Here is a 23,814-nt window from a genome sequence, read left to right as displayed (position 1 = left end):
GGGGGGGCAGACCAGGGAAGGGGGTCAGTGGTTGATGAGCGGCTCTGTTGTGTGAGGCTGGGTTCTGGGAATGGCTCAGAGAGATGGGGCCTGTCTTCAGGCGGCCAGCGCGCTGGCGTTGGGATTAAATGGCAACACTGTGTGTTCGGTGCTCTCAAAGAGGTTGTGTGAGGCCCAGGGGGAGCCAGAAAAGAGAAGTGTTGATGTCATATCCAGGACTGCCATGTCAGGAAGACATGTTGAACACTTTGAAAGAGTGGGGCCAGGAGGGGTGGGGATGGGGTGGACAGGCAGGTCAATGTGTTCGTGGCAAAAGAAAAAAGGCAGGAGGAAGCGTGTACACCAACATCATGTATGTGCTTGGGTGGCCTCGTGCCCCCGCTAGCCTCTCCTTCTGGGATCCCCCTGGCTGAGGTGGCCCCTCACTGAAGATCCACCTGTAAGGCTGGGTCTGAAGGGGACACTGTGGGGTCCCTTTCCCAGATCTGGCAGCTTGGGGAGAGGCCTCTGAGAATAGAGGCAGGAGGGGGTGGCTGGAAGGAAGGTGGACGGAGGCCTGAACATTTTCCCTCTTCCCTGGCAAACCCCAAGAGGATGTAGAGATTTCTAGGCCTGGTTTCCTCTTCTGTGGTCTGCCTCTGACCGTAATCCTGCCCTAGGGTTTGTGTCCAGAAAGCCTCCCTCTTAAGACAGTCACTCACCCTTAACCGGCTTAGGATCAGCAGACTTATTTTGCTATTTCCAGGCCTGACAAGGGTTCCTCCTACACACACCCTGGTTAGGCCCAAACAGGACTCTTCCCCCACCCCACCCCTTCACCCTGTCGTGTCCCTAAGACATGAGAATGAGGGGCCAGGGAGGGTTGAGTCACCCTTCCAGAGAAGAAGCGGGCAAAGGGCTGTGTTTGGGTTGGTGTCTGGCAGCAAGACAGGGGACCGAGCTCAGGCTTGCAAAAGGCGCTGTTTGGGAATAAATAGCCTCCTCTTGCCGTCGGGTTAATCTGCGCACAGGGAGGGGCTTCATGACCTCTCCAGGTCCCAGGCTCAGGCTGTCAGCTCACATTCCCGGCAGATGGACAGTCTGCCAGCCAGAGCTGAAATGTGGAGACAGGCAGGCAGGCTCATTGGTCCCTCAGTATAGAAATCCCGACCACCATTGATGAAACATGTACTGTGTATGGAATGTTACAACACAATTGGTCCTTATACCAGCTCTCTGTTATTATCCTGCCTTTTACAAATAGGGAGGTTCAGAGAGGTTGAGTAACTTGCCTAAGGTCACACAGCAGGCAAACAGGAGTAGACAGAAATTCAAACCCAAGTGTGATTTTGAAGACATTGTTCTTTCCGTTGTGGCCGAGTGTCATAGACTTCTCCCCAGTCTCCCTGCTTCCACTTTTGCCCCCTGCACTCATGGTGCACAATGCAGCCAGAGTGAGGTTTGCAAAATATAGGCTGGATCACATTTTCCATCTTCTTAAAATCCTCGAGAGGTTTCCCACCACACTCAGAATAAAATCCAAACTTTCCACTATGGCTTACCAGACCTTACTGGATCGGTCCCCATGTCCTCTCTCTGAGTTCATCTGCTCAACTCTCCTCTGGTTCACTGGCCTCCAATCCACTGGCTTCCTTGCTGTTCCTATACAGGGAAAGCTTCAGCCTACCTCAGGACTTTTGCACTGGCTATTCCTGCCACCCAGAATACTTTACCCCCTTGTCTTGTTGCCAGCTGTTTCTCTTCATTCTTCATTTATGCAAGTCCCTGTTCACATAAGCCCTCCTCTGAGAGACCCCTGTCTAAAACATCCTCCTTCCCCTTACTCTGAAACCACATTCAGAGTCTTACCTGCATAGGCTCTAAGCACCATCTGAAGTTGTATTTTCTTCCTTTTTTTCCTCCCCCCTCCAGAGTGTGAGTTCCATGAGTTATAGTCACTGCTCTGTTCCCAGCACCCATCAAGGTGGCTGGCCCAGAGGATCTCCAGATAACATGTGGACTGAATGAAGGATCAAGCCATCAGTCAGTCAGCGTGTCATGGGTTTTGGGGATCTGTCTCTTGTTCCTCACGGCCTGCCTGCAGCCCAGTTCCTGGCCTCCTTCAATCATCTGTGCTTTGCCTACTCCATCCATTCCCCAAGTTAGGTGCCTTGCTTGTCAGAACAGCAAAGCCTGTGGACATTTCTCAGAGGCCCCAGAATGAGATCGTCAAATGGAGGATCATTTCTCGGTGGTTGTGGGATGCAGGAAACAAGCATATCTAGTATGTTTAGAGCAAGGACAGACCAGGATCCCAGGTCCAGTCCTACCCCCTCCCCAGTTTTTGGCCTCAGGTAGGTGGTTCACCTCTGTGAGCCCTCACCTTCCACCTATAAGATGGAGACACAAGGTCCTCCTTGCAGAGTCATCCTGAAATCATGTTTCTCAAGATTTAGCACAGTGCCTAGCACACAGGAGTAAGTGCGGCTTGTTTTTATAAGTGGGAGCAGAGTCCTTCTCGATGACTGGGTGGGCTGAGTTGAGACCAACTCTTTCCTCCTGATAGCAGTACCGGGAGACGGAGCTGACGCTGTTAATAATTGATGGGATGTTCTGGCAACGCAGAGACAAACCAAAGTACAGGCTCTTGCCTTCACCGTCAGGGGAGTGAAAATCAAAATCCATTAGGCAAAAGGCAGTGTGATGGATTCTTGTTTGGAAGCTGGGGTCGGCCCTGTCAGAGCGACAAGATTGTGGTCCTGGGACACCGCTGGGTTTCCGCTTTCTTGGAAGAACCTCCAGGCTTTTCTTAGCAGGAAAGAGAGGGGTACAATTTGCCAGGCCAAGAGCATCTGCCCTCCCTGGAATAGTCTCGGGGCGTGTATCTCAGTCTGATTGACTCTGATTGGTTGAGGTACTAATTAGGGGTACTTTAAAACCCCTATCTCATTGAAATCCCCTCAACATTGAAGGATAGATTATCCTATCAGGCAATCTGCCAGTTTGGACTGCAAGTGATGGAAGAGAAAACTGGAAGCGGCCTCTGCAAGGAGGGAGATGCATCATTTCCTGTAACAGAAAGTTCCAAGGTAGCTGGTTTGGGGTTAATGGCTCCAGGATGCCATCAGGATTCTAGAATCTTTCCGTCTTTCTGCTCCTCCAGCTCCTGCACGTGACTTGGTCCCCAGGCTTGCTGCCTCTTGTCACAAGACTGCTAGTGCCGACCCACGAGGTCCAACCAGTGAAGAGGGTCATTTCATCTCTGAAAGGCAAACCTTTCCCAGGAGCCTCCTCAGACTTCTTTTCAAATCCCACTGGCCAGGATCAGGTCACACGCTCATGCTCTCCCGGCAGGGAAGCCAAGGAAGGCAAGTGTCTAGCATTTTCAGATGCAGGAAGAAATAGCTTCGATGAGCGGTATTAAGACTCTTTCACAAAGAGAAAATTGAGGTTCTGAGAGGTGAAGTCACTTGCTGGAACTCCCATAATTAAACGCTCAATAAATATTTGTTAAAGGAATGAAAATGGCAGAGCTAGGACTTGAGCCCTGGTTCCCAGCCTGTGTTTCTGAATCCTGAAATCTTGGGCAGATTCTTTAAGCTGTCTGCACTGTACTGAGCTCATCAGCCAAATGGTAGTTAGAGCAATGCCCACCTCTTGGGGCGTTTTTGATGACTCAGATTTCTGATGTGAGTATAATTTGCAAATGGAAAGTACTTTATAAATGTGAATATTCATAATAATTATATATTCTTATATTCAAAAGTGAGAGCGGTCTCTATTTCAAGATAGTGGTTAGTATTTTGCCCACCACAATTTGATGAGGAATTCTGTCTGGGTAGGGGTGGGGCACCTTCCTGGCTCTGTTGGTGGATTGTGGGACTCCTGATTTCAGGATTGGGAGTTCAAGCCCCATGTTGGGTATTGAGATTACTTAAGAATAAATATTAAAAAAGAAAAAAAGGCATCTTTTCCAGGGTCTAACAGATGTGATTTAGTTCTCAGGTCCATGGCTTACGAGGAATACAACCTTGGGCAAATTCCTTCCCTTCTCTGAGTCTTAGTTTCCTCGTCTAGGAAATGCGAATTAAAATGGAGCCCACCTGGGCACCTGGGTGGCTCAGTGGGTTAATGCCTCTGCCTTCAGCTCAGTCATGGTCCCAGGGTCCTGGGATCGAGCCCCACGTTGGGCTCTCTGCTCAGCAGGGAGCCTGCTTCCTTCCTTTCTCTCTGCCTGCCTCTCTGCCTACTTGTGATCTCTGTCTGTAAAATAAATAAAATCTTTAAAAAAAAAATGGAGCCCACCTGAGAGGGCCACGAGGTGGTAATCTGCAGGAAGTGCCTGGCACATGGGCACATCCAATAAATGACAACAGTGATGACCAGAGGTTTCCTCTCTGCTAACGACACCCCTGCTTGGCAACATCTCCTGTCCCAGTGTTGTGGATTGCCCGATCACTGCCCACCCCTTTGGGATTTTATACCTCTAATGTGATGATGCTTTGGTTCCTTAACCTGAGGCAGGGGGATTCGTGTATTCTCATCAAGAAAAAAATGAGGGCAGAGGCTGGGTAGGGGCGAGAAAATGAGGGAAACCAATCTGGAATCTATGGGACCCTTTCAGCGCTATGAGTCATCAGTGGCTGAGGCTCTTGTCAGTCCAGGTCGGTCATCTTAGATGTTTTTGTTTATTCTTCGGAGACAATATTGCAGAGATCTGGAATCCTGGCTGTGGGTTTACACCGTCCTGGGTTGGAATCCCAGCCCTGCCATTTCCTAGCTCCTGCCTTTGGGCAAATCACTTCACCTCCCCTAGCTTCCATTTCCGAATCTGTAGATGAGGATGACATTAAAACCTCCCTCACGGGGCTGCTCAAGGGATTAAGTATGATAGTGGATGTAAGGCGTTGAAGCCAGGCGCCAGAAATCCTGGATCTGCGTTTGATGTAAGGAAACACAGAGGATGCCAGGGACTTGGCTGGGTCACGAGTTGGTGAAAGATCAGGGATCGTTTCCAGGCCTTTCTGACCCTCATCGAGGCTCAGAGATCTTTCCATTCTGTTAGGATGCTTGACCAGGCTCATACCTTGGCACCTCCTAGGGGGTTTTAAAAGGCTACTAATGTGAAAATGCTTAGGGAGGAAAAGTGTTGGCCAAATGAGCAGTTTGGCCAAAGCTTCATTAACTGAAAGAGAACAAGCCTGCAGTAAATACCAGCTCCCTACCCAGCACTTTGTGTACTTCCTAGACTTGATAGTAGCATGGATGAGAGCCCTGATTTTAGGGCTGGATGGTCCAAGTTCAAAATCTGGTTCCTTTACTCATCTGTTGGATGATTTGGGGCCGACCGACCGCCGTACCTCTCTGTGGTCCTGTTCCTTCACGCATCAAGTGAGGGCGGTAACAACGCCTGTCTCATGGAGTCATTACACAAGCAATGGCTTATAGAAAGCCCTCAGTAACTTTTAGGGTTTTGTTTTTGTTTTTAACTGTCATTGTCTCATTTAATCCTGATGATCCTGCCAGATAAATAAGCTCCTTTAAAAAAAAAAAAAAAGTCTCCTTCTAAAATGATCCGTGCTCATTGTAAGGTGTGGCTGTATCACTTGTTCACCATCGCAGGACAGTTGGGACAGAAGAGAGACTCAGCCCCGAGAGAGGAGAGGCAGTGTCCCACCCAGATCCGTTTAGCTCTTAGCATTTCGGTGCCACCAGCCCAACTCCCAGCCGTCCTGCTCCTGTAGTGCTTTGCCTTAGAGGCCTCCTGTGGCCAGTGAGTCCAGTTAAGACAGGGACCTGTCCCACTTAGAGCAGCCCTCCCCTGCTGACTGATGGGGACAGTTGGATAAATACCCCGGCCCCCTCACCCCTGGATGGGAGTATAACTCGGATGTGCCCGGTCTACAAAGGGCCCCAGAGTTCCTGGTGCCCCCGGTCGTTCCTTGCTGGATAATATACCCGTTTGGCTTCTTTCCCTTCCCCATCTCAGTGTTTCCCTTCCCCTACCAGTGTCTTCTGGGATGACTTTCCACATAAGCCACTTGTGCCTGGGTCCTGGTCTTAGGATCTGGTTCTGGGGGAAATGAACCACAGATCTGTGGGAGAGGTCACGTCTTCAGTATCCTGCTTGTCTTGTGGGCTTAAAAAAGCATCTTACAACAAAACCCCTATCAGAGATCCTCCTAAAAGAAGAAAATCCTGGGCTGGCGGGTTTCGTCAGTCTTACCTCCATCTTCTGGATAAAATAAGAACCAACAGCAGCAGTAGCTACCAAACAGCACTTAACGGCCAGTGCAGACGCAAGGAGAGTCATGGGCCCAACGGATCTGACTCCCGAGCCACCCCCGGAGGGAGCAACCGTCATCCTCTTCTCACAGTCATGGATACCACGGTCAGAGAGGTGAAGTGCCTGGCCCACAGTCACACAGGGATTGGGAGGGCTGACTGAACCCATGGTCTGGCCTCAGGGCTGTGTGAAGAGCCTTCAGGAGGTGAGAAGGGAGCTCCAGGAGCCATCCCCACCCTGCTCTTGCCCCATCCCCGGGTGGGGGGGACCATGTCTGAGGGGAGGGATGTGGTCAGCATCTCCCACCTGACGGGAGGGTTCCTGGCTCCCGATCCCTCATGACCTGCCCCCAAAGACTACTGGCTGGGACTACTACAGACCCAGATTAGCATTAGGCATTATTTTAACAGGTAATTTAATAGATAAGGGCCCATCCTTTTCCCTGAGGGAGAGACAGATTCTTGCTTTCGGTGTCTCTGGTAAAGATGAGCGTGACCAGGGGGAGCCAGGGAGCTGAAATTCACACGCTAATGTCCAGCGCACAGTTCTCCTTCAAATGTTTCCCTGGTGACATAAGTAACAAATAAAACGTAATGTCGCCACACAAGACCTATTCCTAAGGGCCTGCTTGGGTTCAGATCCCACCTCCATCACTTCCTGGCAGTGCAAGTCCACGGGATACCTCACCTCTGTGAGACTGGGAAGTAGACATGTAACATAGGGCACACTTTACAGAGTGGTGGCCTTCAACCCTGGCTGCACCTTCAGATCCCTTGAGCTTTGAAAAACACTTATGCCTGAGCGCCACAATTGGAACACAACCCCCAGATGAATTTCTTGTTTCATTTCCAGCAAAATACATAAAACATAAAATTCGCCATCTTAACCACGTTTAAGTATATAGTTGAAGAGTGTTAAGTATACACACATTGTTGTGCAACCAATCTCCAGAAATTATTCATCTTGCAAAACTGAAACTCTGTATCTTTTAAACAATAGCATTCCATTCCACGCCCCTGCCCCAGCCCCTGGCAACCACCATTCAGCTTTCTGTCTCTATGAATTTGACTGCTCTAGGTGCCTCACAGAAATGGAATCATATAATGTTTGTCTTTTTGTGATTGGTTTATTTCGCTTGGTGTAATGTCCTCAAGGTTCATACATGTACTAGCCTGTGTCGGGATTTCCTTCCTTTTTAAGGCTGAATAATACTCCATTGTATGTGTTTAACACGCCTTGTTTAGCCATTCATCCATCCATGAATGGTTGGCTTTCTTCTACTTCTGGCTACTATGAATAACATTGCTATGAACCTGGATATACACGTATTTCCTCCAGGCCTTCTTTTCATTCTTTTGGGTATATATCCAGTAGTGGAATTGCTGGGTTGCATGGTAATTCCTTTTTTTTTTTTTTTTCTCTTTTGAGGAACTGCCATATTTTCCCCAGCAGCTGCACCATTTTACATTCCCACCAACAAGGCACAGGTTCCAATTTCTGCACAATTTCTGCACATCCTCACCAGCACTTGGTATTTTCTGTTCTTTTGATAATAGCCATTCTTCTGGGTGTGAAGTGGAGTCTCATTGTGGTCTTGATTTGCATTTCACTAATGATGAGTGATGTTGAGCATCTTTTCATGGGCTTGCTGGCCATTTGTACTTATTCTTTAGAAAAATGTCTATTCAAGTAATTTCCCTGCTTTCTAATCAGGTTGTTTGGTTTTTTGTTGTTGTTGTTGAGTTGTAGAGTTCTTTATATATTCTGGATATTAACCCCTTATTAGATCTATGAGCTGATATATTTTTTCCTACATATTTTGTAGGTTGTGTTATCACTTGGGTGATTGTGTCTTTCATGCATCTAAGTTTTTTAATTTTGATGAAGTGCTATTTGTCTATTTTTTCTTGCATAACCTATGCTTTTGGTGTCATATCCGAGAAGTTATTGCTTAATCCCACGTCATAAAGCTCTCCCCCTTTCTTTTCTTCTAAGAGTTTTATACTTTTAGGTCTTACATTGAGGGATTTGAAACATTTTGTGCTAATTTTTGTGTGTGGTGTGAGGTAAGGGACCAAGTTTTCCTAGCACCATTTGCTGCTCTGGATGATTGATCTTGGGTAGATCCCTGGGGTAGAGCATGTCAGAGGCCCTAACAGACATAGAGCTCTGTGCACAGTGCTGGGAACATAGAGAGGTGCTGTCTGGGTAATTGTTGACAGAGATAAGTGACAGTCCCTGACACACCCAGCATGGCTCCACCATTCCACTTCTACTCATGAAAGTTTTGTGGAATGCAAGTGAGAGAGAGTAAAACCCAAGCATGGGGGAAACCTGTCCAGAATGTGGCTAGTTTGCACCACCCCGCTGCTGTGTCCCCATCCTCTCCCATCTGAACAACTGCAGGAGCCGCTTCCTGTCTGTGCTCCCATCTTCACGCCACCCCCATAGTCTGTCCCCCACCTGCAACCAAAGGGACGTCTATGAGTCAGATCACTCCCCTGCTCAGAATCCTCCCATGGCTCCCATCTCCCTCAGAAAAAACACTCAAGTCCTACGCTATGCCTCCTGGGCCCTTGTCTAACATCTTTCCCCTCTCCTCCAACATCCTTCCAACCTCCTTCCCTATCACTCTCCCTCTCTCCATCACTACAGTCTAACCCCAGTGGCCTCTTTGCTATTCCGGTGGCATACCAGTCTACCACCTCAGGGCCTTTGCATTTGCTGTTTCTTCTGCCCATAATCTTCCTGCAGGTATTCATAAGACTCACTGCCCACGTTGTTCAGATCTCAGCTCAAGCGTTGTCTTCTCAGCAAGGCAATCCCTGACCATCCTATAAAATAGTACCCCCAGTGCTCTCCATTCCCCTCTCCTGCTTTATTTTTCTCCACCTGACATGGCATACAATTACTTAATTATGCAATTACCTTTTCTATCCCCAACTTGGGTCCAAGCTTCAAAGGGTCGGGCTTTTGTCTGTGTTGTTCACTGTTGCACCCCAGTGCCTGGAACTGTGTCTGCCACCGAGGAGGGACTGAATAAATGTTTGTCAAATGAATGAATGATGTTATCCTAGAGATAACTGAGAATACGTACTTGTCGATGGAAAAAGAAATTTATTTACAAACTTTGGGGCTTTCGTTGTTATTGCTAGCATATTTCTGGAAGTCTGACTCGCATCACCTTCCGCCACACTCTGGACGCTGAATGCCTGCGGTTTCTCTGCCCAAGCTCAGTTTCTCAGGCTCAGCACTACTGACATTTGGAGATGGGTAATTCTTTGCTGTGAGGGGCTATCCTGTGCGTTGTGGGATGTTAGCCGCAAACCTGGCCTCCACCCGCTGGATGTTGCATGAGAAGTGGGCATCACAGAAATAAAGGATGAACAGCTGCCAGGAGGAAATTGCAATGTTCGGGGCAAAAGAAAATGGCAGCCTGGGGGGTGCCTGGGGGGGCAGGGGAGTCCATGAAGAGTGGTGGGTTTGGGGATATATGTGGGATGTGGGGGCAGTTCCTGGGCAGCCACAAACCCTCAGCCTCCACCAGTGTCCACAGATGCCCAGTCCATGCTGTGGGTCTTAGCCCTTGACTGTTTTCTAGCTGTGAGTCCTTGAGCCCCGTGGTGCCGTTTCTCTGTCTATAAAACAGACCCAGTCACAGCCCTACTGCATGAAGATGTTGTGAGGGTTAGATAAGGTGAAATGGTAAATAATGAGAAACACGTGCATCAGCTGTTTTTGATTATGACCGGCTCAATGACCTCAATGAATGAATATGTTGAGTACCTACTGTGTGCTGGGCACTGTACCAGGTGCTGGGGACACAGCAGAGAACAAAACAAAGAACACAGCCCTAATGGCACTGATACTCCAGAAGGAGAGAGAGTGAAACCATTCAAAGTATAAACAAATACAGATACCAACTGGAGGCGACTGTGAAAGAGGAATCCTGAAATAATCAGGAAAGATGAACCCCGCCTGGATATTTGATGCTACTGAGGAATTAAAGCCCTTTTTTTAGGTATGATAATGCTATTGTGTTTGTGTTTTGAAATATTCATCTTTTAGAGATACACACTGAAGTATTTTGGATGAAATAGCAAGATCAAATAATGTAATATTTTGGTTGGTGACAGAAGCCATTGAAGAAAAGTCAGCAGGTAGGGAGGCATGATGTTTGGGTGGAGGCCTTTACGAGGATGGTCAGGAGAGGGCTCACCAAGAAGGTGCCAGTTAAGCAAGGATATGTAGAAAAGGAGAGAGGGAAGTCTGTGGACTTTGCAGGGAAGTATTGCTAATGCAGAAGACCACAGGTGCTAAGGCCCTGGGTGCAGAAGCAGGTCTGGGTCAGCCAAGGGATAGGCAGGTGACCAGTGTGACCGGACCAAAGTAAGCCAGCAGAGGAGGTGGGGAGATAAGATCAGAAGGCTGACCTTGTCTGTCACTGTTGGACCGTGGACTTTCTGCTTAGCCTCCACATAGGCCTCCCTGCCTCCAGCCTTCCTTCTCCAGTCCATCCTTTTCAGAGAACCAGAACCATCTTTCTCAGGTATAATCTGCTCACATCATCCCCTTCCAGAAACCCTTCCAAGGTTCTCACTACTCCCAGGATAAAGTCCAAACTCCTTAGCTTGACCTTCAAGGCTCCAGCCAACCTCTCTACCTTCACTTCTTTCCCTACCTTCTCCCTGACCCCTCTGCTCATTCCATACCCGCCTCTGGCATTCCCAGACTACCAAGTCCTTCCCTGGTCCTGCTCCACACCTTTGCCCAGGCTGATCTGATCTGCCCTGCACCCCCTTCTTCCACTTGTTTGCCTGCGGTATCTCCTCCCTTCCCCACCCACATTCTCTTCAGGCAGCACTGGCTGCTCCCTCCTCTGTGCTCCAAAAACCTTCCTTGCACAAAACACTGTGAAGAGTAGCTTATGGGCTGTTTTGTGGATGCCAGGCCTGGCCCACAGAGAGACAGGGTTGCTTTAAAAAGCAGGGTCGGCAGCCTGACTGCCTAGATTCAGATCCCAGCTCAGGGATGATTCAAGCTGTGTGTCCTCGGTGGGATGGGTTAACTTCTCTGGGCTTTGACTTCCTGATCCATAATTTGGGGAGGGTGATATCAGCCAGGGTGCTGGTTCTATATGAAGCACGCAGAGCAGTCGCGGGCACTCAGCAAGTATTCAGTACAAGTTAACTATTGTTGTTATGATTTTTGCTTAAATGTTAGTAAGTGTTTGTTGAGTGAATGAGTGAGCAAACTTGCATGATTGCGAGATGATTGATCAGAGGGCTCTCCCCTGAAAAGCAAGGGTCTTGCAGGTAGGTGCACCCTCCCTCCCATTTCCTACCACCATCCTTGTCTCTACCTGCCCACTCCATGCTCACACTTCCTGGGCCAGGAATAAGTGACCTCAAGCCTTCCATTCACAGCAAGGAGACACAATTGAATTAGACACTTGAGGTGTTTTCCTCGTGCCCTGACTGTTCCATTTTTGCTCTGCAACAAGGCTGGTCTCCACTATAATTGCCCACTGTGGGCTGACAGGTGGACGCTGTCTGAGAGAATCATGTTCCATTCGACAATTCCATACCATCACTCACATCTACCAGGTAATGGGCCTGGAATGAAACAGCTTCTAAAAATAGACCAGCATGTTTCACTAATTGCTGCCCAGGGCCCATCCTTGAGTCTTTCAAGGCCCGTGTGATCCTTGGGGCCCTTGACCCTGGTCAGTGCTGCCTCTCAGAGTCCCTGTGGACCCAAGTGTACCGATGAGGCTGCCCACGATTGCCCTGCCAGCGGTGTGTGGGAAGCAAAATGAAGGTAGAGCTAGGATGATGATATTGAACCTGCCTTCCATTTGTTCATCGTGCCTGGAATTCCCACTCTCTTTGAAGGGATCAATTTTCCTTTATCTTCTTACGCCATGGGTATGTTTACATATCATTTATTATTTCTTGAAATAATGACTGCAATTTCATTCAGTCATCCTCTCCTCTTCCTGGGACAGTCCTTTTGGTTTCAAAGCTGGCTTCCATTCTGCAATCCTCTGGACCTTATAACTTTACGTGGGTGCATGTGCATATTTTGAGCTCCTGCTTCAATGCCACCTGTTGTTTGTGCGACAAATATCCATTGCGTATGACTGTATTCTAGGCACCGTTCTGGGTGCTTGAGAGGCACTTGAGTATCTATGAGTCATAATTCTTTTGGCTGCAGGTAACAAATATACAGGTCAAACAGACCTAAGCAGAAAATGTAAGTGAAAAGTCCTAGGTTAGGGACGGCTTCAGTCAGGGTTGGATCCAGGGGCTTAAATATGTCATCAGTCCTTGCTGTCTAATATGTCTAAGCTCTGGCTTCTCACCAGGCTCCTCAACCAACATGGCTGGAAAGATATCTCCAGCAACTCCAGGCTTCCATCCTGTGGGAAAAGCATGTTTCTTTCCAAATAGAGCCAGCAAAACTCCAGGACTGATTTTCATGGGCCCATCCCTAAGCCAATCACTTCAACAGGTCTGGATCACATCTTAGTGACTGGAGCTGGGAAGAGACCAAAAGATGGAAGTAAAAGAGGTGGGATGCAGGGAGAGATTGAGTTGCTACCACCAAGAGTGGGGGTGGGGGGGGGGGCAGCGGCAGGGAATAAATGTAAGCAGCAAAAATAATCCACAGCCATCATGGAACTTCTAGGCTCCTGGAGGGATATGGGCATTAAATAAATAAAAAATAAATGACAGGATTCACACAGCATAATCTGTATGCTGTGAAGGAGAGAAGCAAGATCTTTTGGGAGAGAACAACTGGATGTGGTCAGAGAGGGCCTACCCCTGCAGGTGGCCCTTTCTGAGAACCTGAACTTGATTTCTCTCCTTCCCAAATTGCAGAAATGACTTTTCTTCTGCAAGTTCTGTCTTTCTCTCTTGCGCCCTTTAGTGTGCTCCCTCTTGGATTCTATATTCTTCTGAATTTATCTCCCCGAAGTAAGGCAGGAATTTCTCAAAGTCTAGGACTGTATCTTCTTAGTTTCTGTGTTCTAAAGCAGGGTGGGCTGCTCGTTTCATTCCTGAAGTTCTACTGGAACACCTGCCACTGGCCATTTGTTTACCTATTCTCTGAGGCTGCTTTGGGTTACAATAGCGTTTCCGGGAAACGTTTGCTGACCAGTATTCTAACGTGGCCCCAGGGACTAAAACAGAGGAGCGGTTTTGTCAGAAGCGGTTTGTTGGAGGGCCAGAGGAAGGGAGTGAAGGCACAAGCTAGATGTGTGACCTTGAGCAGATTTCTTAACCTCTCTGGGCCCCTGGCTCCAGCTCTTGCAATGCCAGCTGCCTCTTCTCATCCTTCAGATCTCGGCTCGTATGTCACCTGTTCAGAAAGGCCCTCCCTGACCTTGAATGACCAATTTGGATGTGGCGGCCTTTATGCTCTCCGGTTTCTTTTGTGGTTAGGCCCACCGGGGGCAGGCATCCTTCCCTTCCTCGTGACCTAAGCTTTCCCTTGTCTCAGAGGTCACATCCGGTAGGATAAGTGGAAAGAAGTCTGGTTTGGAACTCTGGAGACTTTGGGTTCATAATCCCAACATTGCCACGTACGTGAGCTATGAGAACCCGGGCAGAGAGACCCTTCGGCTCCCCGGCCTCAGCTTCCCCGGCTGACAAGTGGGTGTGGCAGCTCTGCCAAACCAGAAGGACCCCGTGAAGCCGGAAGGACCCCGTGAAGCCGGAAGGACCCCGTGAAGCCGGAAGGACCGGCACCCCCTGCGGCCAACATGGCGCCCGGTCAGGTTCGGTGCTTCGTTCCCGTGGTTGGCTTTCCTTCTCCCCTCCTTTTCTCAAGAGGGAGAGAAGAAAGATAGTCTGCCCCACACCTTGCCATAATGCGGCCTCCAACTACGATGCCTTGGCTGCTCGATTCTTCAGACAATGACTGTGCCAAGGAGCGGCTGGAAGGTAGGCAGCTTCTCTTACATAAAGCTCTGTGCAAATGCGGCCCAAGGCGCGTCCGCCAGTCCCGCTCTGCGTCCTTCCAGGCTGCTGCCCCCAAGCCCCCCATAAACATTTTAGACCCTTGCTGGCCTCAAGACTGAGAGAAGGGACCAATCCAAAGAGGTCGTTTTCCAGACGGACCGGAGAGATCCGTGGTGGGTGCGTGCGTCCTGGATGCCCCCAATTACTGAGTGATGCCCTGGGGAGGAGGGGGTGGCTGGCTGTAGAATTTGAGGGGGTAGAGTGCCAAACGAAAATGCAGTCCTCCTCGTTCAAAAATTCCTAAGAATTTCAAGACCATGACAGCAGAGCCGGCAACCAAAATCGGGGCCTTTCGAGTACAGGGCCGTGGGGGACCGTGCAGGCTGCACTCCCACGAAGCCTGCCCTGCCCAGGAAGAAAGACTCAGAAGTCCTGGGCGAGGCGTAGGAGGTTTCTCAGTCCCAGAGAACCTGCCAGGGGAAAAGTGCCTTCTCAGGGACCTTGAGCTCAGATGGTCACAGGGGCCAGGGAGGTAGTGTTAACAAGCAAAGCAGCGGGGTGCCTAGGTGGCTCAGTGGGTTAAGCCTCTGCTTTCAGCTCAGGCCATGGTCTCAGGGTCCTGGGATTGGGACTCTCTGCTCAGTGGGGAGCCTGTTTCCCCCTCTCTCTCTGCCTGCCTCTCTGCCTCCTTGTGATCTCTCTCTCTGTCAAATAAATAAATAAAATCGTAAAAAAAAAAAAAGAAAAAGAAAAAGAAAAAAACCAAGGCAGCTGGCTGAAAGAACTGTGATATTTCTTTTTTTTTTTTTAAGATTTTTTATTTATCTATTTGACAGAGAGAGATGACAAGTAGGCAGAGAGGCAGGCAGAGAGGGAGAGGAGGAAGCAGGCTCCCCGCTGAGCAGAGAGCCCGATGCAGTACTCTATCCCAGGACAGTGGGATCATGACCCGAGCTGAAGGCAGCGGCCCAACCCACTGAGCCACCCAGGCGCCCCAGAACTGTGATATTTCAATGAGCAAGACAGTGAACTCTCAGCCTTGGTGTCAGAGAGGCAGCAGGGAGCGGTGGGGACTGGAGAATACATGCCCATTGAAAGAGGCAGCTGCTGTCGAGCTCCAGGCTGGGTTCCGGGCCCAGCCAGAGATTTTTTTTTCTTTTTTATTGCTTTCTTTTTCTTTCTTTCTTTCTTTTTTTTTTTTTTTAAGAATTATTTATTTGAGATACAGTGAAAAAAGCACGTGCAAGTGCTGGGAAGGACAGAGGAAGAGAGAAAGGGAGAGAAGCAGATACCCTGCTGAGCCCAGAGCCCGACGCACAATTCAGTCTCATGACCTGAGCCGAGACCAAGAGTCAGACGTTGAACTGACTGAGCCAACTAGGCGCCCACTCCAGAGATTTTAACTTTTTACATGTGAGATATCCCAAGTTATTAATGTTAGCAAATAATTTAAAATTAAACAGATCTGAGTGGGCCAAACACAGTCCTCAGGGTTCCACTTTTTGACCCTTGAGGCACAGAGCCTTCTGATGGCTAGAAATGGGAGGAGGGGCTGTTTCTGGTCTCTGAGGCCCTCCCTTCTAGAAGGGGGAGCTGAGGGTAGGGCTTGGGTGACAGAAGCAGCAGGTTCCCCTCCCCTCTCCTTGCTCTGGCAGCAAGCACAAGACAGGGTAGCAGGTGTTTGTTGAATGAATGACTGTCCTACCCAGCTGGGACTTGGCTTCAAAACCCAGGGCACCCCGAGCGGGTGCCAACACAAGTCAGGAAACTCCTTAACTAATTAGCTAACAGGAACCAACGTCCCCCAACCCAGCCTCCAACTAGAGCAGGAAGAAAAAGCTGCTATAAGGCTGTAAAAAGCACTGTATTCTGAGTGAGCAAACTGAACTGGTACTGAGCCTTAGGTTCCTCATCTGTAAAATGGGAATAGCAAGTTCCCAGGGGTTGTCCAGAGAAGTCAATAAGAAGAAGCATGTAAAGTGCTCAGCAAAGTGTCTGATGTGCAAAAACTATAAGCTGGTGTTATTTTTATTTTCATCTTTCTTTCCTCCCCATCCAAAGATTTGGCCTACTTCTAGGGGCTGTGGGCCCATGGAAGAGTTTATTGTGTAGAATTAAATTTTAAATCCTTGCAAAGTGGTATCAGGTCTACAAATTCGGGCTGGGAAGCGTGAGTGTTCAGAAATTTGGGGCAGAGATTGGGGGCCCAGGATGGGAATTCTCATGTTCAAGGTTGGAATTATGCTTCTTGAGATCAACGCAGTGATATTCATTGTTGGGACACTGGCATTCAGGGTCACAGTTCTGGGGTTCAAGGTTAGAAGGCTTCCATCCATTGTCAGAATCCTCAGATCTGTAATTGGACCCAAGGAGTACAGCGCCAGAGTACCGCTACTCGTGATGGAAACTCTAGCGGGCAAGGTCGCAACGCGGATGTTCCAGGCTGGAAGTCATGTTCAGAGACCGAATTTTGAAGGTCAGGGTCAGGACACCTCAGTGGTGGTCATGACTGGAATCCTGGCAGGCACATTCAGAACCTCGTTGTTTGGCGTCGGAACTCTTGTCCCTGACTCAGTATTTTGTGGGTCTCATCCCTTATGTGTGTCATTAAAGCTTCATCGTCCATCCCCTTGGCAGCAGTTCCTGGAGAAATGCAAACCACAGAAGACCCCCAAACCTCCATTTAGCTGGTGGGATTCTGTCATTTATGCCTCTTTCTCCTTCTGTTTCTGATGCCCATCCACTCAGGAGGTGTTCTGAGGGGTGACCTGGTCCTCAGGAAGGCAGCTAAACAATGTCTCCCCGGCCCCACCTCTACCAAGGACCCTTGCCCTGTCATCAACCCCATTTAATTTACCTTTTCTTGTTGGTTGGCCCACAGCAGGCCCTGGGAGGCAGCCCTGCCAACCCCCAGATCTCATCTCCTTGTTCTCCAAAGAAAGGCAAACGGTGTTAAGTAAAGGTCCGAAAAGATGCCAAGGCTTTGTGGCTTCCCGGGCCTGGCAAATGTGTGGCTGGCAGCAGCTTGTGGGGAAGTGGGATAGTGTGCTGGTCACTGTGGTCCCCACAAATGCCCTGTTAGCGTCTGCTGGAGGGGGAGCTTCATCTATGGTGGGATGGGGAGGTGCTGCAGGGTCACCTTTCAACTCTGCGTACCACATACATGTGCACGTGACAGGCATTCAGTGCTAAGGTGGTTGGCAGGGACCAGTTGCTAGATCTCATTTCCTGGTAAATAACTATAGTTCCCCTCACCCACACTCATGCCCCCACCCCACCTTCACGCTCTGAAAGTTTACCCTCCTTCTTTCTTTCTTTCTTTCTTCCTTTCTTTCTTTCTTTCTTTCTTTCTTTCCTTTTTAAAAAGATTTTATTTATTTATTTGACAGACAGAGATCACAAGTAGGCAGAGAGGCAGGTAGAGAGAGAGGAAGGGAAGCAGGCTCCCCGCCAAGCAGAGAGCCTGATGTGGGGCTTGATCCCAAGACCCTGGCATCATGGCCTGATCTGAAGGCAGAGGCTTTAACCCACTGAGCCACCCAGGTTCCCCCTTCCTTGTTTTTTTCATACCCTTTGCACCATCTGGTATATTATATGTTTATCTGGCTCATCTCACTACATTATAAGCTCCATCAGAGAGGGACTTGGTCAGGTTTTGCTTGTTTTCTCAGTGTTTAATCTGTGCCTAGGAGCGCCTGGGTGGCTCATTCAGTTAAGCGTCTGCCTTTGGCTCAGGTCATGATCCTGGGGTTCTGGGTTCAAGTCCACATGGGGCCCCCTGCTCAGCCACGAGCCTGCTTATCCCTCTCCCTCTGCCTGCTGCTCTACATGCTTCTGCTCTTGCTTGCTCTCTCTCTCTCTGTCAGATAACCAAATAAGATCTTTAAAAAAATCTGTGCCTAGAATAGTAGTTACTAAATAAAATTTGTAGCGTGAATGAATGAACGAATGAATTTTCCCCTTCAATATGGTCTTAGAGAGTTTTTCAGGCTTCAAACCATTTCACTCAGAGCCCACCTACAGTCTTATCCATTCTTTCTTTACAGAGTTTTTGGACAGGGGTGAGGGAGAGTGGCAGTAGGGAGGGGCATTAACTCTTCCATAGCTTCCCATTGCTCTTGGGATGATTTCCAAATCTCTTATCTGGTCACTGAAGACCTATAAGAACTGCTACCCACCTTCATATTACACACATCTGGCTCCCTCTCGCCTTTCTTAGATCCTTAGGACTCCACTCGGGGTCTTACCTCAGGACCTGTGCACATGCTGTGCTAACTAGAACAATCTTGCACCTCTCACCTTAGCCCCCTTGGCCTCCTTAATTCATCTTTTATGACTCTATGTAAGCATCTTTCCCTTGACTTCCCAAACTTGATGTCATTTCCCTCATGATAGGCCCTGGCAATTCTTCTAAGAATTTGTCATTAATAATAAGTAACCCAAACTCCCCTTGTCGTATGGATGCTTTGTTGTATTCCTCAAGCTCCAGAAATTCATAACGGCAGTGTTTTGGTTTTTTCCCATTTTTATGATATAAGGGAGAGAGGAGGGGAAAGCTGAGAGTTTTCCATTTAATTTGCTGGAGGATGGGGTGGGGAAAGGAAGCACATCTCCTCCCAGAAGCCTGAAAAGCTCCAGGCGGACAGAACCCCCACCTCTCTGACTTCATCTCCTGGCTTCCTGTGCACAGCCACACTGATTGCATACTTACTAAATTCCTTCCTGACTCAAGGCCTTTGCACGTGCCGTTCCCTCTGCCTGGAATGCATTTCCTCTCTTCACGCAGTTATTGCCTGCTCATCCCGAAGCTCCCAGATTGAATGTCCCACCTTCCAGGAGGCTTTCTCTGATCTCCTAATAGGTCAAATTCCCGGTTTATGGTCTTCAGAGTTCTATGTGCCTCTCTTGGGTGGGCCTTGTTCCCACTGTAATTTCACATCCATGTAAGCAATTATCTGATTATTACTTGCCCCCCCCCCCAACTTGGAGTCGACTGTGAGCTCTCTGATGGCAGGATTGGTCTGCTGTGTTCGTCTGTCTCTCCTGCTTCTGGCATTGCGCGTCCCTCCTTGTAAGCGTTCTGTAAAATTGTGTTGCATAGGTGGGTGGCTGGGTGGATGGATGGATGAATTCAGAAGTTATCACAATAGGCAGAAAGCAGATATCACACTCCTTTCAGTGGGGAGTGAGTGAGATAGTCTGGTATGTCTAGCTGAGACTCCAACCAGAAGTTTCTTACTGTCCAAAACTGGAAGGAACAGGGTGCCAAATCTTCTCCAGAATAATAATTACAGTGTTATTTAAGAACTTTTTAAAGATACCTACTTGCGGGGTGCCTGGATGGCTCAGTGGATTAAGCCTCTGCCTTTGGCTCAGGTCATGATCTCAGGGTCCTGGGATCGAGCCCCACATCGGGCTCTCTGCTCAGCGGGGAACTTGCTTCCTCTCTCTCTCTGTCTGCCTCTCTGCCTACTTGTGATCTCTGTCAAATAAATAAAAAATATTAAAAAAAAAAAAAAGATACCTACTTGGGTTCTAAAGGATGCTGTTGAATTTTCCCTAAACACATGCTGCATGTAAAGACTCTAAACCCAGGAAACAGAAGTTCTGAGAGATCCTGGTAAATTTGCCAGAAATGTGGTTTATTTGAAAGCTGTAATACCTTTGGGGCAAGTGAACACAGTTCAGATCTCAGTTCCACCACTAGTGCCTGTGGCCTTGGAAGGTCACTTCTCTCTCCGAACTGACATTTTCTCTCAAAGTCTATCCTATGAGCACCAAGGCAGTAGAAAAAGAGGACTTCTTCCTGGTGCTTCCAGCAGAAGTTCCAGAATTGGCTCTGACCAGACACACTTTAATGATGTGCTCATCTCGGAACCAATGCCTGAAGCCAGAAGGGAACACATGTGAGGGGACCTGCTTGGGTCCTAGACCACCACTGGGCCTGGGGGAATATACACAAAATACTCTTCTTTGAACTAATGCACTTATTTTACTTAAATCAAGTTGTTTTAGGGGGAAATTTGGTATTATGAACAATTGGTACCATTCACCATAAATCATGTTGGGAAATTCTAGCCAGATGCTGGAGCCTGACACCTGCTCTTTTTAGGTTAAAAGGAAAGATGTACACGTGTTAGAGAGGTGTTAAAATCCCATTAGCTTCAAACTAGGCTTTCCCCTTCAGGGAGTCCAAAGGTCTGAAGGAGAATTGGAAAGGCTGGCACTATTCACGCTGAATCAGTGTGATTTGATGTCTTGTCCCTGAACAGCTACATTAGTCTTGGCTACATCTGAGAATCGTCTGAGAATCTTGGGAAGTCCCAATGCCAGGTCACCCCCAGACCAATTAAATCAGAATTTTGAGGTGTCGCTCTCAGGCGCTGGTGTTTTTCAAAACTCCCAGGGGGATTCCACTGTGCAGGGAGGTTGAGAAATCTGGATTTCAGTGCATCTAGTTCTGGTGGTGTAGGTCCCACACTGGCGAGCATGGGGTTCACTGGGCTCCAGGAAGGGGCTCCCTGGAGACTGGGGTGCTGTGGGGTGGTCAGGGTGTGACAGAGAGTAGCAGGATCCTGTTTCCCCAAGGAATGAACTGAGCAGGAGTCCAGGGAGGGTCATTTAACACTCTCAAATGGGAAGGAAGCATGCATCCTTCTCCCAGTCCAGAAGAATTAGATGCTTGGGACAAAATTCAGCTCTCCTCCTGAGCCCACCCCTGCTATCTGGCACCCACTGCTTGTTACCTGAACCAGCTGCTACCTTTCTGCCTCTATCTGTCAACCATCCCAGACCCAGTTCTGCTGCTCATCAGCTGTGTGGCCGTGAGCAAGTCACTCAGCTTCTCTGGTGTTCAGGTTCCTCATCTGCAGAATGGGAGCACACTGCTGAGCCGTGTGATCCTTAAAGGCATCTCCCCTTTGGGCACCTATGAGTTTTCATCAGGGAGGCAGCCACAGGTTAACCCCATACCCAAGCCTTGGGTCAGGGGTTCCCGAGTGCTTGCAGAAATCAGATTCCCAGGTCTGTCCCCAGACCACAGAATCAAGGTCTCTCATGGCAGCTCAGGATCTACCTTCTAACAAGGATCTCTGTCGATCCCGAGGTAGGCAGCCCTCAAACTGCACTTTAAAAGCATCTTGCCTGTGCCTTAGGGTCCGAGCCCCTGGGCCAGAGGTGTGCCCGGATGAGCCTCAGCCTCCACACAGCTGTCTCCCTTTTGCAGGTGAGGAAACAGGCTCAGAGAGGCAAAATCATGTGCCCAAAACTCAGCTAGGGCTGGGATTTGTATGCCAAACCTGCCAGACTCCAAAGCAGGTGTTCTCCTGTTTCTCACTGTCGGTTTTTAAATGACAACTTCCACCAGTGGCCGTCTTTCTCCCTTCTCCATGGCAATTTTTACCTTCTTGCTTTCCACACTCCTGGCCCACTTGAGTATATGCTCTACGTGAGCAAGGGTTCTAGTCTTCTGTGTATCACAAGCACACCTGACCTTGTGCCTGGTATACACTAGGCGCTTAATTAAGGGGCATTGAGGTACTCCAAGCCTCAGTTTCCCCACCTGTATAAAGGAGTCCTTAGGCTTGCGCACCCCAGCATGCTTGCTCTAGAGTGCTGTGCCCAGAGGAGGAGGGTTGAGGTGAAGGAGAAGAGGGGCCCTGCTCAGGACTGAAGGGTCTGGTGCCTTTTGCTATGGGGGTGGGGGCCTCAGGCCAGGCCCTCACCTTCCCAAGGCCCTCCACCCCCTATTCCTCCCTCATACTGCCTCCCCACAGGGTCACATCTCACCACCAGTCTCCCAGGGACTGTCCCAAGGCCTCCCCACCAAGTGCAGCCAGGCGGATTTGTCTTTCTTCACCTTGTAACTTCATCTGCTCTGCCTGCTGCTGGAGGCGGGCCCCATCCTGTCCTGGGCCAGGCCAGCGGGCATATCCAGTCGGAGGGCCTAGGTGCCGCCGTTTCCCTGCGTTGCCTGCAGCACCTCCCAGACCCAGCGTCCCACAGACAGAAGAGAGGCCCTGTCAGCCATTTTGGGGGTTCGGGGGGTGATTTCTTTGTTTATCAAACACTAGATGCTGTGGCCTGCCATGGAGGGTGGTGGAAACAGTCTCCTCTCTGTTCAGGCCTTTCCTTCTTTCTTCTGAGGGTTGGCTCTCCATGGGGAAGGTGTAGGTCCTGATGAGTTCATGCAATGAAGCGACCTCACCCACATCCCCTTTCCTGGCTGGCGTACCCCACACCCCACCCAGCTCCCTGGGATTGCCTACAACCCTGCACCTCCCTGCTCACACACCTGTAGCCCACGGCTCACTGAGTCAGGGGCAGAAGCTCGGCCTTCTTACTCAAAGGCTGGATCAACTCCAGGTGCTGTTGATGCTCCTGAGCTCCCCGAGGGATCAGGCTGAGGCTAGATGCCTGCTGAGACCACCATCCAGCACTGCTCCTGCCCTGCCAGGTCCCCTGCCCTCACTCTCATCATCTCCTAAAGGCACTGCCTCCATTCTTCTGCTACCTAACAATCATCCCCTCGGTTCTGCTTCTGGAGACGCCCACCTGAGTCCTGAGAGGAAGAGATCAGTGTATTTAAAACTTCCATCCACAGACAAGTGCTAGGGATTGACAACTGAGAGTGACTCTCCGTCTAGGGCATCCTGTCCCCTGCCCAGCAAACCCCACCTTTTCCCCATCTCCCCTGCATCTTAGGATGGGCTCTCATGGACCCAGTCCCCACAAGCACAGACCCCAGGCCATGCCGCAGTGTTGCTGCTTCTGCTGACTTAGTGGGGATGATGGTCAGAGTGGGCTGCAGACCAAGCATTTGTTTATGGAGAGCTTTTACAGGCTGCCCCCCGGCCCCCGCCAGGAATGCTCCCCTTCCCCAGAGCAGAAGCTCTGGCAAGCCAGGGTTTTGTGTCCCTCTGGCCAGCCTTTTCTGAGGTTTAGCCTGGCAGCCTTCCACACCGACCTTGGCCAGTGTAATGAAGTTGGGAGAGGCTCCCTGCCAGCTTCCCATTAACGTGGCCTTTGAGAGTGCCTCAGGGGCTTCCAATCTTTTGGCCTGCTCAGGTCAGGAAGTAGAGAGGGTGAGCCAGGCAGAAGAATATGATAGATTCAGTGGTCCTAAGGCAGGGTGTGACCTTGTACCAGTGACACCGTCTCCAGGTTTGGAGTATAGGAAGTTGCACTGTAAAGGAGGCCACTGGGTTCCTTCCTGTACCCATGCATTGGAAGAACATTTATGGAGTACTGAGTATATGCCAGGTACTCTTCTAGGTGCTGGGAATATATCAATAAGCAAAATAGGCAAGGTCCCTCCTTCATGGTATACAACATCCCTCGTGGGGAGAATAGAAAGAATGTGGGATTCCGAGTTAGAAGATCTGGGATTTTTCCGACGGACTTATTTGAGCCTTCATTTCCTCATCTGCAAAGTGGGGTTGTTCTGAGGCATTACTGAGCTAGTGGGTACAGATGTTCCTGGTAGTAGCCACGTCAAACATTTATTATGCACCTACCCTGGGCCAGGTGTCTGGACAAAGACAGTGTCTTTATGGTCTTCATGAGGAGTGGTACCGTAATGCT

The 23,814-nt window shown here is 49.4% G+C and overlaps 1 protein-coding gene across 3 annotated transcripts in view; it reads left to right on the top strand.

Moving 5' to 3' along the window:
• The window catches only part of KCNB1 (potassium voltage-gated channel subfamily B member 1), a 103,746-nt gene that overhangs the window by 3,307 nt on the left and 76,625 nt on the right, over positions 1-23,814 (top strand). The window lies entirely within an intron of this gene.

The sequence above is a fragment of the Mustela nivalis genome, assembly GCF_964662115.1.
Source record: "Mustela nivalis genome assembly, chromosome: 8".
Lineage (NCBI taxonomy): Eukaryota > Metazoa > Chordata > Mammalia > Carnivora > Mustelidae > Mustela > Mustela nivalis.
Note: the sequence above shows the minus strand (reverse complement) of the source record. Positions and strands in the feature narration are given on the sequence as shown.